The sequence below is a fragment of the Artemia sp. Qi Xiang Cuo genome, chromosome 11 (assembly GCF_049724085.1).
Source record: "Artemia sp. Qi Xiang Cuo chromosome 11, ASM4972408v1, whole genome shotgun sequence".
Lineage (NCBI taxonomy): Eukaryota > Metazoa > Arthropoda > Branchiopoda > Anostraca > Artemiidae > Artemia > Artemia sp. Qi Xiang Cuo.
This window is the reverse complement of record NC_142804.1, coordinates 52,511,841-52,529,858: the sequence shown is the minus strand read 5'-3', so window position 1 is coordinate 52,529,858 and position 18,018 is coordinate 52,511,841. Positions and strand designations below refer to the sequence as shown.

The 18,018-nt window shown below is 35.5% G+C and overlaps 1 long non-coding RNA gene across 4 annotated transcripts in view; it reads right to left on the bottom strand.

Moving 5' to 3' along the window:
• LOC148947124 (uncharacterized) overlaps nucleotides 1-18,018 on the bottom strand; it is a 114,753-nt gene that overhangs the window by 34,712 nt on the left and 62,023 nt on the right. For all 4 annotated transcript variants that reach the window (XR_016142426.1, XR_016142427.1, XR_016142424.1 and 1 more), the window contains exon 2: nucleotides 5,774-5,909. This is a non-coding gene — a long non-coding RNA (uncharacterized LOC148947124). The remainder of the gene's footprint in view (nucleotides 1-5,773; nucleotides 5,910-18,018) is intronic.

Here is an 18,018-nt window from a genome sequence, read left to right as displayed (position 1 = left end):
TGTACTTTTTGTATGTCTCTCTCGCTTCAGGAGTTGTAGATTTAAAATCTTTCAGGTACAGTCTATTTCTGTGTTCGATAGACTGAACGAGACATTTCGTCATCCAAGGAGTTTTGGGAACACTTTTGATCCGACTTGCTCGTAGAGGAAAACAGCGTTCTGTTAACTGTTTAAGCCGGCTCGTTAGTGCATTTGCAGCCATATCTGCCAAAGACGCATGAGTTACAGCAGACCAGTCATTCGATTTCAGGGTTTCAGTGAAGTAGTCAATGATTTTTTGGGAAAAACTTCGACACGTGAAAACACGATTAGACGTTGACTTAGTGGACTTGCCTGCCCTTGTTGGGGCCATTGTGATGACTGGGTAGTGATCGGAAACGTCAGATGTTATAATATGCGAGGTAAAAGATGTTTGATATTTAAAAGAAAGGAATATATTGTCAATCAGTGTTCCAGTATTTCTAGCTGAACAATACCGTATGGGAAAGAATACAGTGGGGAGAAGACCAGATGATACAGTTGTATCAAGGAACGAACGCGAGTTGGCGTCACCGTCAATCTTCAGCAAGTTGATGTTAAAACACCCATGAGACATATATTTTTACCTCGACCACATTCATTAATCTCCTACATAAGCTGCTCAACTTGCGAACAGAAAATGTCACTTGGAAATGGCGGTGGCTTATAAAAAAAGGCACACAAAATCTTCTGGAGATGACTTTCCAAGAATTTCAATGACTATTGAGTAGACAGATCGACAACGTTCGAACACACCATTAAAAATTGATTCCAAGTCATCGCGGCACTTGTAAGAGGTAGAATCCTTTAAATAATGTAATGCCACCGGAGCACTTTGTTACGTGCCGTGGAGGACGTATGGCTTCAAAACCGGGCAAACAGTATGGCGACAAGTTATCTTGAGAAGACAGCCAAGTTTCAGTAAAACCAACTAAACTAAAAGGATTTTTTTTTCAGTAGTGAATGTAAGAATATCATCCCATTTGTGTTTAATTTCCTTGAACATTATGGCAGAAAAGAATAAATTTATCATTGGTAGAAATTGCAGGAAGTATTTCATTAAGATATTCTTTAAGATATTCTTCATATGGTGTATCAAAATACACATTATGCCGTGTTTCAGTAGAGAGGATACCGCAAAAACACCGCTTTTTCATCGACCGGCACCACTGTTTGGTATCAGTCGAGTGGCAACACTGGTGTAGTGTGCAGAACCCTTAGCTCTGGCTGGGGCTGATAGAACCAGGGTATATGGTTAGAACTGATTTGTAGTTTTTGATTTTTCAGGTTTTAATGAATTTTATAACATATTCCCTTCCCCAAAAAATTTCCTCGCCCTATTTTTTCGTGTCGTGTGAAATTCTTATTTCCATTATTTTTCTTTCAAAACAATTTTAATTTAATTTCAAACAGTTTGTGGTAAAGAACTGTAATTAAGGAGCAACTCGGCCAAATAGTAATCGAAATTCTTAAAAAATGGAATTTTGATAATAATTGATGCATGAAAAAAATTGTTTCTTTAAATACTGATTTCAAATAGATGATTCCAGAAAGTTTAATGTTATCCATCATAAGCTACGAGGCTGAAAAAAACTAACCCGATCTTTGAAGAAGGAAAATACCCTCAAAATGTCAAGTGATCCTAATGAAAATCATACCACTAGATTCAACAAATCAGAGAACCCTACTCTAGAGGTCTCAAGCTCCTACTAAAGCTACTACTAATAACTCACCGCAGCACCAATCTGCCTGAGGCCAACACAGCTACGCGCGGTCCTCTTCTATCCCAATCTATTCAAAGCATCCCTTTTTACACCCTCCCAGGAAGTTCCCATTTCCTTTAAATCTTTCTTTATGACGTCTTCCCACCCCAGAGGAGGACGACCGGCTTTCCGTCTAGCCTAAGACGGTTTGTCGAAAAGGACAATCTTCGGCAGTCTCACATCCTTCATCTGCAGAGCATGCCCTAGCCATCTCAACCTTTCTTTCATTATAGCCCTAGAAAGTGGGATTGAACCACATTTTTTGTACAGCCTACTATTTGAAATACGGTCAGTCAGCCGGGTACCCAGAACAATCCGTAGGCAATCTCTCTGAAAAACATCGAGCAAATCATCATCCGCTTTTCGGAGCGCCCATGCTTCAGAGCCGTATTTGATCATTGTCGTCACGGTAGCTTCTAATATTCTAATCTTGGTTTGCAGACTTATCTTCCTATTCTTCCAAACTTTTTTCAACTGTGAAAAAAACATCCTGAGCCTTGGCTATTCTACTTTTAACATCTTCACTGCTCCCACCGTGTTTACTAATAATACTACCAAGGTAAGGCCACCTGATCAATCTTTTCGTTACCCTACGTCGCCTTTTCATCTTCAATTATTCCTAGCCTTAGTGGCTTAGTCTTCTTAACATTAATTTTCAAACCTATTCTAGCACCCTGGACTCGCAAAACCCCTAATAGTTCATTTATTTTGCTCACGCTTTCATCTAGGAACCTAAAATCATCTGCACAATCTAAGTCCAGGAGAGTTTATCCTCCCCATTTGACTCCGTGGTGTCCCAATGCCTTTCCTGTGCTCTTTAATTCAAAGCCCATCAAACATTTTTTCTTGTAAATCAAACAGTTTGAGATAAGGAACTGTAAGTAAGGAGTGACCCGGCTCAATAGTAACCGAAACTCTGAAAAATGGAATTTTCATACAAATAGATACATCAAAAGAATTGGATTTTTATGCTGATTTCAAATATATAAGTTTCATTAAGTTTAGTCCAACCCATCAAAAGTTGTGAGCCTGCGAGGCTCCCTCCCACGCTCATTTTCCCCAAAGTCACCAGATCAAAATTTTGAAATAGCCATTTTGTTTAGCATAGTCGAAACGTCTAATAACTATGTCTTTGAGGATGACTTAATCCCCCACAATCACCAGGAGAAGGGCTGCAAGTTATGAACTTCGCCAATTGTTTTTATATAGTATTGGTTATTGGTAAATATACAGATCTTTTCAGGGAAGGATTTTTCTGGTGGGGGGGGGGGGGTAGGGGGAATTAGGTTACGTGGGAGGATCTTTCCATGGAGGAATTTTGCATGGGGGAAGAGAATTTCCATGAAGGGAACGCTTGATTTCTCAGTATTATTTAAAAAAAACGATCAGAAATTCAATTTAAAAGCAAGTTTTTTTAGCTGAAAGTAAGGAGTAACATTAAAACTTAAAACGAACAGAAACTGTTACGAGGGGATTCTTCCTGTCCTCATTGCCTCACTCTTTACGCTAAAGTATTTTTAGTAATTCCAAACCAGCTAGTTACTCTAATTAAACGACCTTTGTGATTCAGGGATCTTTCTTGAAGAATTGGAACAAAATTTGAACTTTAGCGGAAAGAGCGAGGTATTGAAGAGGGGTTGAACCCCCTCACACTACCTATATGAGGAAGTTCACCCCATCGTCAATACTTCGCTCTTTACGCTAAAGTTCGAATTCTGTTAAATAATGGTCGATATAAGTAATATTTTTTCTGTGTTATTTTCTGGCCAATCTTAGCATTTGATTTTACCTTAAGAAGCTTCATAACTATGATTTTTTATGTAATAACAAACCAAGGATATTGTATGTCTTCGGCTTGTGGTTGTTAGTAAATAAAAAAAAATCCAACTGAAAGTAAGGAATAACATTAAAATATTAAACGAACATAAATTATTACGTATATCTTTTAAAGATTTTTTCTTTCATTCATTTCAGTGATTTGAGAATCGCTCAACTTGTGACTTTCATTTTCATAAAAATAGTCTCGATCTTTGGCCGTTTTGTTACTATGCCTTACAAAATTAGTTCCGCAAATATCGCTAATTTAAGCTACTTGGGAGGATCTCTCCATGGAGATAATTTATCATGGGGGGAAGGTAATATTCCATGGAGGGGTAGCTGGATTTCCGTACATTATTTAAAAAACGATCAGCAATTAAATTAAAAACAAATTTTTTCAACTGAAAGTGAGAAGTAACATTAAAACTTAACAGGAACAGAAAATATTACGTATATGAGATAGGTTGCCTCTCCTCAATAGCTCGCTCGTATGCTAAAGTTTCTATTTTAACTTTTAAAAGAGGTTATTATTCTAATTAAACAGCCTTTGTGATTCAGCGGTCAGTCTCAATCAGATGGATCTAAGATCAAGTTTAGTTTATTATTAGTTTAAAAAAAGAAAAATTAATATCGAAAATTTCGTTTTATTTATTCATGTACTCTGAGCCAAATTAAAAACCTGCATTAATTCAAAAACGTTCAGAAATCAAATAATTTTTTTTAACTGAAAGTAAGGATCGACATTAAAACGAACAGTAATTATTCTGTATATGAAAGGGGGTGTCCCCTGCTCAACGCCCCGCTCTTTACGTTTAAGTTTTTTATTGTTTTATATAGCAGAGTTGTGAGAAAGAGTCAGACTTTAGCGTAAAGAGCGAGGCGTTGAGCAGGGGACAGCCCCTTTCATGTACGGAATAATTTATGTTCTTTTTAAGTTTTAACGTCGCTCCTTACTTTCAGTTAAAAAAACTTGTTTTTTTTATTTAATCCATATAAAGGGGAATAGAACACAACCCTGCTTAACTCCTGATTTAATACAAAACCAGCAGCTAACCTCATTTCCTACCTTAACCGCAGCATCGTTATTCTCGTACATAGCACTAATCACTTTAATGTGTTTGTTTGGTACACCATAAAAGGCTAAAACCTTTGCTAAAGCTCTTCTATCAACAGAATCGAACGCTTGCTCATAATCTATAAAACTGAGGACCAAAGGTCTTTGACAACTCTGGCCCTTCTCAATTATTATCCTATGAGTGAAAATTTGGTCGACACATCCTCTACCTTTTCCAAAACCGCACTGCTCTTCTCTTAAAACGCTGTCTATAGCATCTCTCAGTCTAAAAAGTGTCATTCTATATAGTAATTTGCTACCTACAGAGACCAGACTAATGCCTTGATAATTACCACACTCACTCTTATCATCTTTCTTATACAGTGGTTTAATTAAGGTTTTCCTAAATCGTTAGGGACTTCCACTTTTTCCAAAGTCATATTCATAATCTTCAGTAACTTATTTCTAACCTCAGAGCCACCATATTTAAGAAACTCATTTACCACACTATCAAAACCTGGAGCTTTATTATTTTTTAATCCTTTTAGTACTGTCGCTAATTCTTCCTCACAAAATAAATCGTACTTTACATCCAAGGTATCACAAACCTTTTCATTTTCCTCTATATAGTTTCCTGCAGCTCTATCCTGGCTTACCAAAGTTTTAAACTGTTCTACCTATCTATCTTCAAATCTTTTGTTATTAATAATTGTGGTTCCGTTCCTATCTTTAACTGGATCAAGTCCGGATTGACTACTCTCTCTCAATTTATTAACATGTCAGTACAATATTTTACTATTATTCAGTTTACTGCATCTTCGAGATCCTCGGCAATTTTATCCATGGTCTCCACTTCACACCTCCTTAGTTTATATTTTAATGCTTTTTCCAATTTCTTTATATTCCTTTTGTTTATATAGATCATATGATCTATCACTCAGATAATTCTTGTACAAGCTCCTTCTCCTCTCTATTATGAGGGCAACCGATTTAGACTGATTGATAATTTGTCCTTGAGGCTCCTAAGCATATTAACCAGAACTTTAACCAAGAGTTTATATGTTTATGACGCATAGACAACAAGAGAAAGGTTTCGTAAATTCAGAAACTAAAAACTTACAAAGTTCTTCCGGAGCTACATACGTCTAATTTAAAGTCAGAGAACTGATCAACACCTTTTGCAACTTCGGGAGGCTGAAACACAGGTGATTCCTGACTGGTGTGAATGAAATTGCTGGTGTAAAAAGATCAAGCATCTGAAATAAATATTTATGACAGTATAGAAAAAAAGCATAAAGCAATTTCTTGTTATATTTCCTATCCCCACATTTGCGAGATGTCAACTATTCGAAAGAAGTCTAAAATTAATTTTAGCAAAAAAAAAGGATAAACAGACATGGAATAATTAAAAAAAAAGTTAATATAGTAAAAATAAACCAATTCAGATAAAAAATATATTAAAACCAATGTTATCACAGGATAAAGCATAATTTGGCTACATCATGAGCAAACTAAAGTAGGAAAATTATTTCAAGTATTTTGGCTTTATTTAGTTTTTTTTTGTATGGTATAGGAAGTAAATACCATTTTTCTTATTATGAAAACTCTGATTAGAAATCATAGGGCTGTGCTATCCATGTATCTTTATTATTTTTTTTTTCGTTTATCATTAATTTATAGGGCTACCAAGAGAGGGTAATATCCAAAAACTTGTCATAGCAAGGCTACCAAATCATATGTTTTATAAAATTATTTTTGCCTAAAAATAGGGACTTTAGCTTCAGCGAAGCCTGATCTTGGTAGCAAAAATTTAGAAAGATTGAAAATAATGCTAGAAAATAACAGGAAATTGGAAAACATTGGAAACGCACACAGGACCCATTTCCGATGGGTCCATTTTCCGAAAATACTTAGGACACCCATACATTATGGAATGATAATTGGGTCTCAAAAGATATTAAGGAAGTGAAAGAAATCATGGGTTTATATATCTAATATATCTGATAACCACAACACTAGTGGAAATTCACGTTACAAACTTGGTCCAAGAGCCAAAATAGGACTTGGTGTGCAACTAAACTATGCCAGATGTCAGCTCAGGTGTCAGAACCGAAAATTTTTTCTTAATAGACCCGATTATGTGTCCGGGACTTTGTTGGAAAAATTATCACAGAGATACTACCAAAAGCTTGCTTTTCTTTAATTTCATTTCACTGTCAACATAGAACCTTATATTGTTCTTGTCTTATTGTTCTGATTTTTTTTTCTATATCATAGGCAGCGCAATCGCGCTGCCTAAGTAAAGAACGATGTTGGCGCAATGTATTATTAATTTTTTTTTTCATACCAGGGCACTTCGTACGGAAGGAGTTGTCGCAGAAAATTCGAAAAGGACTTATTCGATTGGAAATTGGAATGGCCTCTGCCCTTTTTAACAGTCGAAAGTGACTGGAAGACAGCTAACAACCCTTCTACGCCCACTAGTTACCGAAACACATCTAATCAAAATTTTTGAAATAGCCATTTTGTTCAGCGTAATTGATTTCCAGATAGAAAATATGTTTTGAGGAGGACAATCCCCCACAACCCTCAGGGCAAGGGTTTTAAGTTATACCCTGGGGACATATAAGAACGATGTTGGCACAATGTATTATTTATTATTGTCTTCCTTTAGACCAGGGCACTTCGTATCGAAGGAGTTGTCATAGAAACTGTGAAACTAGCTCATTCAATTGGAAATTGGAGTGGCTTGTGTCCTTTTTAATAATCGAAAGGGATTTGAAGACAACTAACACCCCTTCCACGCCCACCATTTCCCGAAACATATCCAATCAAAATTTTGGGATAGCCATGTTGTTCAGCGTAGTTGATTTCCAGATATAAATTATGTTTTTGAGGAGGACACAGCCCTCAGGGCAAGGGTTGTAAGTTATGCCCTGGGGGCATATGGGGTTTTTATAGAACGCGTTGTCGTAGAAACTTCAAAAAGGCCTCATTTGATTGGGAATTGAAATGGCTAGTGCCCATCCTCATAGTTGAAAGTGATTGGAAGATAACTAACACCCCTTCCACGCCCACCATTTCCCCAAACACATCCAGTCAAAATTTTGAGATAGCCATTTCGTTCTATGCAGTTTAAAGTTCCGGAAATTATACCTTTGAGCAGGACACTCTCCCCACAGTCTTCAGGGCAAGGGTTACACGTTATCCCCTGGGGGAATATAAGGTTTTTATTGAAATCTTTGTCGTAGAAACTTGAAAAAGGGCTCATTCGATTGGAAATTTAAAGGGCTAATGCCCTTTTTCATATTCAAAAGCGATTTGAGGGCAACTAACCCATCTCTCATGCCCACTTTTTCCCCAAACACATACAATCAAAATTTTTAGATAACCATTTTATTCAACGTAATTGAAAGTTATGGAAATTATGTCTTTAAGGATGACAGCCCCTCCTCCCCCTAGAGCCCTCTGGACAAGGGTAGTAAGTTATGCCCTGGGGGTATATAAGGGTTTTATATAAAGCGATGTTGTAGAAACTTCAAAAAGGGCTCATTCAATTGGAAATTGAAAAAGCTAGTGTCCTTTCAATTAGATTTCTTTTGATAACCCCCTCAGAGCCCTCAGTGCAAGGGTTGTAAGTTATGCCCTGGGAGCATATAAGGTTTATATAGAAAGTTGTTGTAGAAATTTAAAAAAGGGCTGATTTGTTTGGAAATTGAAATTACCTTTTTTAATAGCCAATAGTGACTGGAGAGTAATTAATCCCCCTCACATACCCACCATTTCCCCAAACACACACAATCAAAGTTTAGAGATGGCCATTTTGTTCAACGTAGTTGAAAGTTTTTGAAATTATGTATTTAAGGATGACAAACCCCCCAGAGCTCCAAGCACAAAGGTTGTAAGTTATGCCCGGGGGGCATATAAGGTTTTTATAGGTAGAGTTGTCGTAAAAACTTCGAAAGGGGCTCATTCAATTGGAAACTGAGAGGGATAGTGCCCTTTTTAATAGTCGAAAGTGATTGGAGGGAAAATAACCCCCCTCTCATGCCCACCATTCCCCCAAACACATCCAATCAAAATTTTGAGATAACCATTTTGTTCAACGTATTAGAAAGTTCTGGAAATTAGGTCTTTGAGGATGACAACCCCCCCCCAGCCCTCAGGGCAAGGGTTTTAAGTTATGCCCTGGGGGCATATAGGGCTTTATAGAAAGTGTGGTCATATAAACTTCAAAGGGGGCTCATTGGATTGGTAATCAGACACACGAGTGCCATTTTTAAGAGTCAAAGTGATCAGAGAGCAGCTACCCTCTCCCCCCCCCCCACACACAAGTCATATTGTCCCGAAGTTCGTCTAATAGAAATTTTGATATAGCCATTCTATTCAAAATAGTTTAAATATCATATAGGCTTTTGGGGTTGAAACAAACCCCAGAGACTAGGGGCAAGGGTTGTAAGTTATGCCCAGGGGGTATTAATGGTTTTTATGGAAGGGATGGTTGTTTAACTTCAGAAGAGGCTCAGTCTTTCTCCCTGAAAAAGACTATGTCAATATAAAACGAACAGAAATTAATCAAAAAAACTTTTTGCACAAAATAAGTTTTTTTAAAAAAAGTAAAGAACTCCATTAAGCCAAAAATGAACAAAAATAGAATCAAATAATCTACCAAGCATACAACTACCACAAATCAACATCAATAAATAAATGAAAACCCAAAACAAACATAAATTAAAATAATTCAAACTCAACACGAGCAGCAAATAATCTGAGTAGACACATAAACCTTATGATTTTTAAGAGCCAGAATATAATTTGTACTTTACTGAAAAAAATTCTTTTAAATGTTTTAACTTTTTTAACTTTAAGAAGTCAAAAATTAATTAAGATTTTAAAGAATAAATATCAGCATATGTATGTTAAGCTGACAATGCATATTTTTTTCAGTAAATTTATTTGAATTTTTTTTAGTAAAGTACAAATTATATTCTGGCTATTAGAAATCATAGGGTTTGGAATCCTACTCAGATTAATTTCTGCTCGTTTTGAGTTTGACTTATTTTAATTTTCGTTTGTTTTGGGTTTCATTTATTTATTAATTCTGATTTGTGGTAGTTGTATGCTTGGTAGATTATTTGATTCTATATTTGTTCATTTTTGGTTTAATGGAGTTTTTTACTTTTTTTTTAAAAACTTATTTTGTGCAAAAAGTTTTTTGATTAATTTATTATGGGATGACCCATTATTCGGTTTCCTGGAGGGAATGGATTGGGATATTTTCTTTTTAGGTGCAACGGCATGACAAATCTAAGGGAAGATTTTTTAAATGGTGGAAATGATGAGCTGCTACTGGGGTTCCTTAAATCAACGACTCCTAGATATATAGTGGCAATAGACAGTTTTATTTAAAGGGTTTAAAGAAACTCGAAATGGGAGTTTCTTTTATTTCTTTGCATCAGCTTATTTCTTATGCTTAAACAGAAATTATTCCGTATATGAAAGGGACTGCCCTCCTTAATACCCCGCTCTTTATGCTAAATTTGTTTACTAATTTAAAAACCTTCTTATTATAATTAAATGGCCCTTTTGTTTGAGGAGTCGTTCTTAAAGAATTGTGACAAAAAGTAAGAGAAAAACTGAACCAAAAACACACGGTACCAAAGAGGCTAAAGATTGCCATTGAGTCATTACGCCATTAAAAATATAAACTATGTTAATGACAAACAGCCATTAAGATTACTTGACGTTTTGAGGGTTTTTCTGCCCTTTTTTTAAAATGAGGCAAATTTTCTCAAGCTCGTAGCTTTTGTTGGGTAATACCAAACTTCATAAATCTTTTCGAAAATCAAGCAAAGTTCTCAAGCCTAAATAAAAGTTCAAATAGGGATAAAATCCTTTTAATAGACAGTGTTTCACAAACAATGACAGAAATTCACAAAAAAATACCAGATGTTTCGGTCACATATGCAGTGATCGTCATCAGTAGTAAAACTTTTACTACTGATAACGGTCACTGCATATGTGACCGAAATATCTGGTATTTTTTGTGAATTTCTATCACTGTTTGTGAAGCACTGTCTATTAAAAGGATTCTATCCCTATCTGAACTTTTATTTATCGTCATGGAAAGGCAGTGTGGTCTCCGAAATTCTAAAGCTGGTACCTTTTGATGGGTACCGTAGCACCAATCTTAATTAATCTTATATATTTGGAATCAATATAAGAAGCCCATTTTTATATGCATCTGTTGTTATCATAATTCTGTTTTTTAGAGTTTGGTTACTATTGAACCGAGTCGCTCCTTACTTCCAAATTATTACCACGAGCTGTTTGATTCTGAAAGGCTCCACGTGTACCTTAGGTACTATGTAAGATATACGTTGCAACACGGGGAGAGCAATCTAAGTGCTAGAGATATGGGTGCTGAACACACGTCATTTTTGTTTTTAATATTTCAAATTAAGTGAGATTAAGCGAGTAGAGAGACGGGCATAGATTTTAGCTTCAATTAAATTTTGTTTGAAGTTATTTCTGTCCAAATGAAAGTAAAAGCAAAATCAATCCGAAACAAGTCCTATGCATGAAATTACCCCTCCCTCCGCCTAGATGAACTTCTAATATTGCTGGAATTTCCGTGATTGACAACATATTTTTTAAAAAAGTTACCTGCCTATTATCCATCTGTGTCTATAACATGCCTGTATTACCTATATGCATTAATTTCTATAACCTTATCTTATTAAACGAATAATATTGTATAGATGTTCATTCATTTATTTTTCTATAAGATTTTTCTCGAAAATGTTACTATAATTATTTCTGAAAATTTGCATATTGCCATTTTCTGTGTGAAAAAACAATTCAGATCACAACTTTAAAAAATTCATTTAGGCCCTTATTTTGGCAAAGACAATTTCAATGAGTGACGTCACATGTGCGTAGAATAGTTATAATACGTTCTGCTGAAGATGAGTTTCTATCTTAGAAATTTTTAAAGGCACATAACAATTTAATATCCAAAAAGATTTGCTGAATAAAATAAAATTAAAGCTGTTTCGCGGAAGGGATTAAAAAAGCTGTCTTTTTTTTCTCCGAGCGATATACTTATATGGTTTGAGTGAAAAAGATGAGGACTTCTAAGATCCTTTCAAAATCATTCAAGCATCAATTAGCAGGTTATGGATATCCTTCAAGCATGAATTAGCTTAATCATGGCAAAACTGAAATTAAGTACTTTAATCATGGCAGTTCTGAAATTAATAGTTATGGTTCCGTGCTCCACTTAGTTTTCAGTTACCTGTAAAACAAGCGATAAGAGCATATGAGTTGAGTCTAACGAGAGTCTTCTACTGCTAATTTCTATCATGGTCACAACTGTAGCTGCAACCTAGTAAAAGACGAACCGCAGCCCGTAACAACCTTAGTTTGCTCATGATCTAGCAAAAAATATACTTTATCCTGTGATAACATTGTTTTTAATGTATTTTTTATCTGAATAGGTTCATTTTTACTATATCAACTTTTTTTTATTATTCTATGTCTTTATCTTCTTTTTTTTTTTTTTTGCTAAAATTAATTTTAGACTTCTCTCGAATAGTTGAAATCTCGCAAATTTGGGGATAGAAAAAATAACAAGAAATTGCTTTATGCTGTTTTTTTCTATATTATCATAAATATTTATTTCAGATATTTGATCTTGTTGCACCACCAATTTTATTCACACAAGTCAGCATGGGCGTACGGAGGGGAGGGCAGAGGGGGTCAGCTGCCCCCCCCCTAGAAGTTCAAATTTACACTAGATATGGCTGAAAAAAAAAACAGTTGAATAAAGGTAGATGGCTGAAAAAGCATTTTATAAAAGGTAGAATGTTGAGAAAACTAGAAATAAACAGCTGGAATGACAGATTAAAAGTTTAACAAGAAGAATTTACCATAATATCTTGAAAAATTTTAGCTCTAATCCAAAAAAATTAATGCTGAAATTTATTGATGATTTAGGATTTTTGGTGATTACTAGATTTCATAGATATGATAGAACTTGTTGGTAATGTAAGGTTTTGTGGAGTGCCAATGTAACTTCAACTCCCCCCCCCCGCCCTTCATCACAGAATTGGCTGCCCCCCCCCCCTTGAAAAGAAGCTACGTACGCCCATGCAAGGCAGGTCTCACCTGTGTTTCAACCTCCCGAACTTGCAAAACGTGTTGATCGGTTCTTTGACTTTAAATTAGACATGTGGAGCTTCGGAACAACTTTGTAAGCTTTTATTTTCTGAATTTACGAAACCTTTTCCTTTTTGTCTATGCGTCATAAACATATAAACCCTTGGTTAAAGCTCTGGTTTAACCCAGATAATAAAGTTATGTTTTTGAGGAGGGTTTAGTTGCAGCTGAATATGATTATAATTATTATAATTTTGTTGGGTGTTGTTTGGAGGTTCGTTGGTTTTCGGGTCCGGTAAGTTGAGCTCTAATTATGTTTTTTTTTGTTTTTTTTTTCTTTTTCTTTTTTTTGTTTTTTCTCTCTCTTTTTTTTGGTTTCTTGGTTTTTTGATTTATTAGGAGGGTTTTCTCCCGCACAAGCATGCTTCAGGGAATCGATGATGTATATGTATTTTTTTTAAAATAAACCCAGTGTTACATTAATATGCTTAGGAGCCTTAAGGACAGATTATCTTTCGGTCTAAATCGATCGCCCTCATGTAGCAAGTAAGAAGTAGCCAACGTGTGTATTTTCACTATCATACCCATAGATCGACTTGCCTTATATTTGTCTTGTTTGATTTCTGTTCGTCCATATTGTAAAATCCATGAAACTCCAATTTTCATTCTCAATGAATTCTTCTTAGTCTTAAAATTTCAGAAATTTTTAGATTTTGCTTAGGTAAAGTATAGGAATCGATTAGCATATTTAAATCTTTCTTAATTGAGACAAACCCCTGAAATGTGGTTGCTTTACTGCACCGCCACCTTGAAAATTATCAACCCCCTCCCACCCACCCCTTAGAAAGTTCCCCTTCAGCGGTGGATCCAGTTCTTAAATCAAGAACTTCTAAAGATCTCAAAACACGATAATGCATTGAATCGATTAATAGTTCCATAGATTTTTTTTAAACATCAAACTTTTCCCAATTGAGTTAATTAAAAGCAAATTGAAATTGTCCTTTCCCTACATATATATAATAATAATAATAATAATCTGTATTTAAAAGCCAACTAAAGCCATATACAAAAAGACATACTAAAGAAAAATTACACTTCATTTGACATATATATATAAATATATATATAAATTGCCTAAATAATTTGTTTTGATTACATATGCTAAGAATCAGAAAAAGATATGCAAATCGAATTCATTTTAAAGCAGAAAATGCCCTCCCTCCGTGGAAAATTTTTCCCAGGATATAAAACAGCGTGATCCAACGTACTCAGCCATATGAGAAATCCACCATTACCCTGGGAAAGGCAAGTAAGTGATCTTAAGAAAAATCACACCGTTCAATTTAGCATATTAGAGAATCTTATGGTAGAGGTTTTAAGCACCTATTTAGTAAAATGTAGACTTTACAACTTCTTCCCAGAGGAGAGATCATGGATGCATGTTTATTGTTTTATCTTTCTTTTTTTGTTTCCCAGGGGTGATCTTATTGAACCAATCGTCCTAATAGATCAAAAAATGGGTCATTAAAACGAATTCAAAGTTCTATAGCCTTTTTAAATTGACAAAAAAATTGTCCCACGGGGAAAGCCAAATCTTTGCCATTTTCTGGCACTAAACTGTGATTTTGCACAGCGACTAGTATTCAAATGAGTAAAATAATCAGTTCAGTGCCTGAATGTCGTTAAAGGTAGGATCAGACTCGCGAGATTTGGAAGAAGGGTGAAACAGGTGATGGAATCTTAACGGTTTGTCGAAAGAAATTTATGGGTTTGTTTTTCGAAAGAAGAAGAAGCGTATAAGGTTTCCCTTAATAGGTGAGTAAAATCATACAATCATAAAATCAAAATCATACAATAAACAATGTAAAATCATTATTTCATGAATTTGAGTCTCAGAGATATATCCACCACCTCCCAATTTTTGTGGATGGCTCAAAAACAGATTCTAGGACTGCTTGTGGAGTCCACTTCCCATCTTTAGGTATAGCAGCTGCTGAAAGGCTCCAAAATGATGTGAGTATCATGACAGCTGAAATAGCTGCCATCAACATTGCATTGGAAACCATTATAAAGATGCCAAACCCCCCAAGAAACACCCCGCTTATAATTTATTCAGACTAAAAATCAGCCCTTGCCTCAATATCACCAGAACATTCAGACTACCCAGACAATGATACCTCCACCACTCTTGTACTATTGAACCAACTACTTAAACAAGGTATATCCACAAAATTCCAGTACATCCCAAGTCACATGGGTATAAAAGGGAACCACAAGGCAGATGAAATAGCTAAATCTGCCCTTCAGCTTGAAATAATTTCTGGAAGACCTATCCCAGTAAGAGATGTAAACCATTGGCGCCTAAAAATTTATCTAGCAAACCAATGTCCACCAAACCTTTCTCCATTTACATCCCGGAAAGACTCAAAGATGTACCACAGAATACGATCAAATGCTACTGGCCTTAACAGCCAGACTTATCACTATCAAAACACAACCATTCCAACAGTAATGAGCCCTCTTTGCCGCCTATGTCAAACCTATCATGAGACCATCAACCATGTTCTTTTTGGTTGCCCTGTGGCAACTCTCAACCATAAAAAAGAATGGCTAACTTTATCTGCTATATTCAAGCGCCTCAAGCTAACCCCTAATATTGACCAACTAACACAAAGAAGACACTCTTCAACTGATGATGCTGAATTGTTCAAAGCTGTCTTTAACTGCCTAAATATAGGTGGTTTCATCAATGATGTATAAAGCCTATTATTGAATAATAATAGTCTAATCTCTATATTTGATTTCCCAGGACACCCCTGACATAATCATACAATACGAAAAAGGTTAAATGGATTCATCCGAAGCCTATAATTGAAGAAGAAGAAGAAGAAGAAGAAGAGAACATTCGGGATCAGCACACAGCAGCAACATTTTAAGAAATTAAAATAAATTTCTTGTGAATTATTATTTCGATTTATCAGTAGTTGTAACAAACCAATCGTGCTCAAAATCCTCCTCAGGGCCACACTGTGGTGTTTATTTTCTGGTTGGTGATTTTCGCCGCAGCAGAGCGAAGATGGTATGCTATAATTGTAATATCCTTTCTTGTTTTAGTTTCAAGCTTTTTTCAATAAGCACTGCATAGAACTCCTCCAAAAAAAAATTCCCACGAGATCCCACCCCAAATACCAGTGAAATTGATACCCATCTTGGCTGGTCAAGCTCATTATAACAAAGTTCACATGATAGCTCCAATTCTGAGAATAGGACAATGATAAGTGTAGGGGCTAATGTCATTATAAATGATGATAATGGGTAAGATAAGATAAGATAAGATATTTATTTCGAGAAATTACTATCACAAGCCCTGAAGGGCCGAATTCGAATTTCGAAGTCCATAAAAAAACAAACAAGCAAGAAAATCATAACAAAAGCATACCAACTAAAAAAAAGGCAACCAATGCAAAAAAATAAATAAATAATTAAATATCGGAATGCTATATGATTCCTTTGTCACTTATATTAAAAACTGCAAAATGGCAACTAGTTAAAAAGATAAAAACTGATAAAACTTAAAAGTTAAATAATATACACATTAACAAATTATTAAAAAACAACATATACAGGGGTTTGGGACCAAAAAAAAGAGCAAAAAGAAAACCAAGCTGTTTCTTTTATTATATAAGATAAAAGACAAGATTTCTGTACAATTTAACAACTATTTATTATGTCAGTAAAAAAAGGGATAAAAGATTTCTTATACCGCAAGGTAGTACAAAGAATGGGAGATAAGGTGGGGATAGGCTGGGACACAGTTCGTGGAGGACGATTTCTATCAGGTACATGGTATTCAGGGAAAAGGTTCGCAGTACGGGGGTTCAAAAGTGCCAACTTACCAAAACGGAGGCAAAAATTATTTCTTCGTCTCTCGAGGGTCTCTAGGTTTGAAATATTTAACAAATACAAATACGGTATCTTGCCCTCTTTAAAAATAATTCTTAGAGCTCTCTTTTGGATATTTTCAATTTTTTGTGTTGCTTCATTAGAGACGCCAGGGTGCCAAACAGGACAAGCGTACTCTAATATGGGACGCACAAAAGAAATGTATACTTGTAGTAAATGTGATTGGGGGCAACTGAATTTATTTAAAAGTTTAAGGAGGGAAAGCGAGGAGTTTGCCTGTCGTAGGATATTATTTATATGGGCATCCCATTTCAAATTGGAAGAAATTGTAACACCAAGGCGTTTAAGAGACGTGACAGAGGTTTCAGGAGGAATAGGAGCAAGAAAAAGGGGAGGGGATTTAAGGAAACTTACTGAGACTATTGCGTATTTGGAAGGGTTAACTGCCATTTCAAGGGAAGAGGCCTCACAGGCAATATCTTGGAGTATGCCCATTGGGTTGCTAAACATGTTTTTATGACATATCTCTAAGACTGTCAAGTCATCGACAAATTTCCATCTATTGTCATAAAGGGTTGAAAGGCTGTTAATCATAAGAGAAAAAAGGAGAGGGCCTAGAATAGTCCCCTGAGGGATGCCATTAAATATGGGGAGATGATCTGAGAAACAATTTAGATATTTAACTGCTTGAGATCTATTAGAAAGAAAAGAGGCAACGAGCTTAACAAGGAAAGTTTCAATGTGGAATTCATTTATAGGTTTATCTATGAGTAAATTGTGGTTAATCAAATCAAAAACTTTTTGAAGATCAATAGAAATTAGATTAAGCCAAGTGTTAGGTTTTTCAAGTAATTTACCCTTGGTATCAACATGATGGGTCAGGTAATGAGAGGTTGACGTGGATTTGAGATTACCAAACTGTCTAAGATCAATGAGGGGGAGGACTTTAATCTTAAGCCAGTCTGCTAGAAAACTTTCATACAATTTTGAAAAAATTGAGTTGAGGGTAATAGGACAAATGCCATCAAAGCCAGGCTTCCCATTTTTCTTTTTTATTGGGGTAATAAAGCCTTGTTTCCAATATTGAGGGACCTGTCCAGATTCGGTAATTTCATTGAACAGGGTGGATAGGGGTTTTGAGAAGTAATCACTGAAAGCTTTAATCAGAGGAACAGGAAAATCTAAAGGGCAAATGCTTGATCGTTTTAGTTTTTCAATTTTTTTTACAACATCAAGTGGAGAAATATGTGGGAGTGAAAAAGGAACAGGAATATCTCGAAATTCGTAAGATAGTGGTGGGAG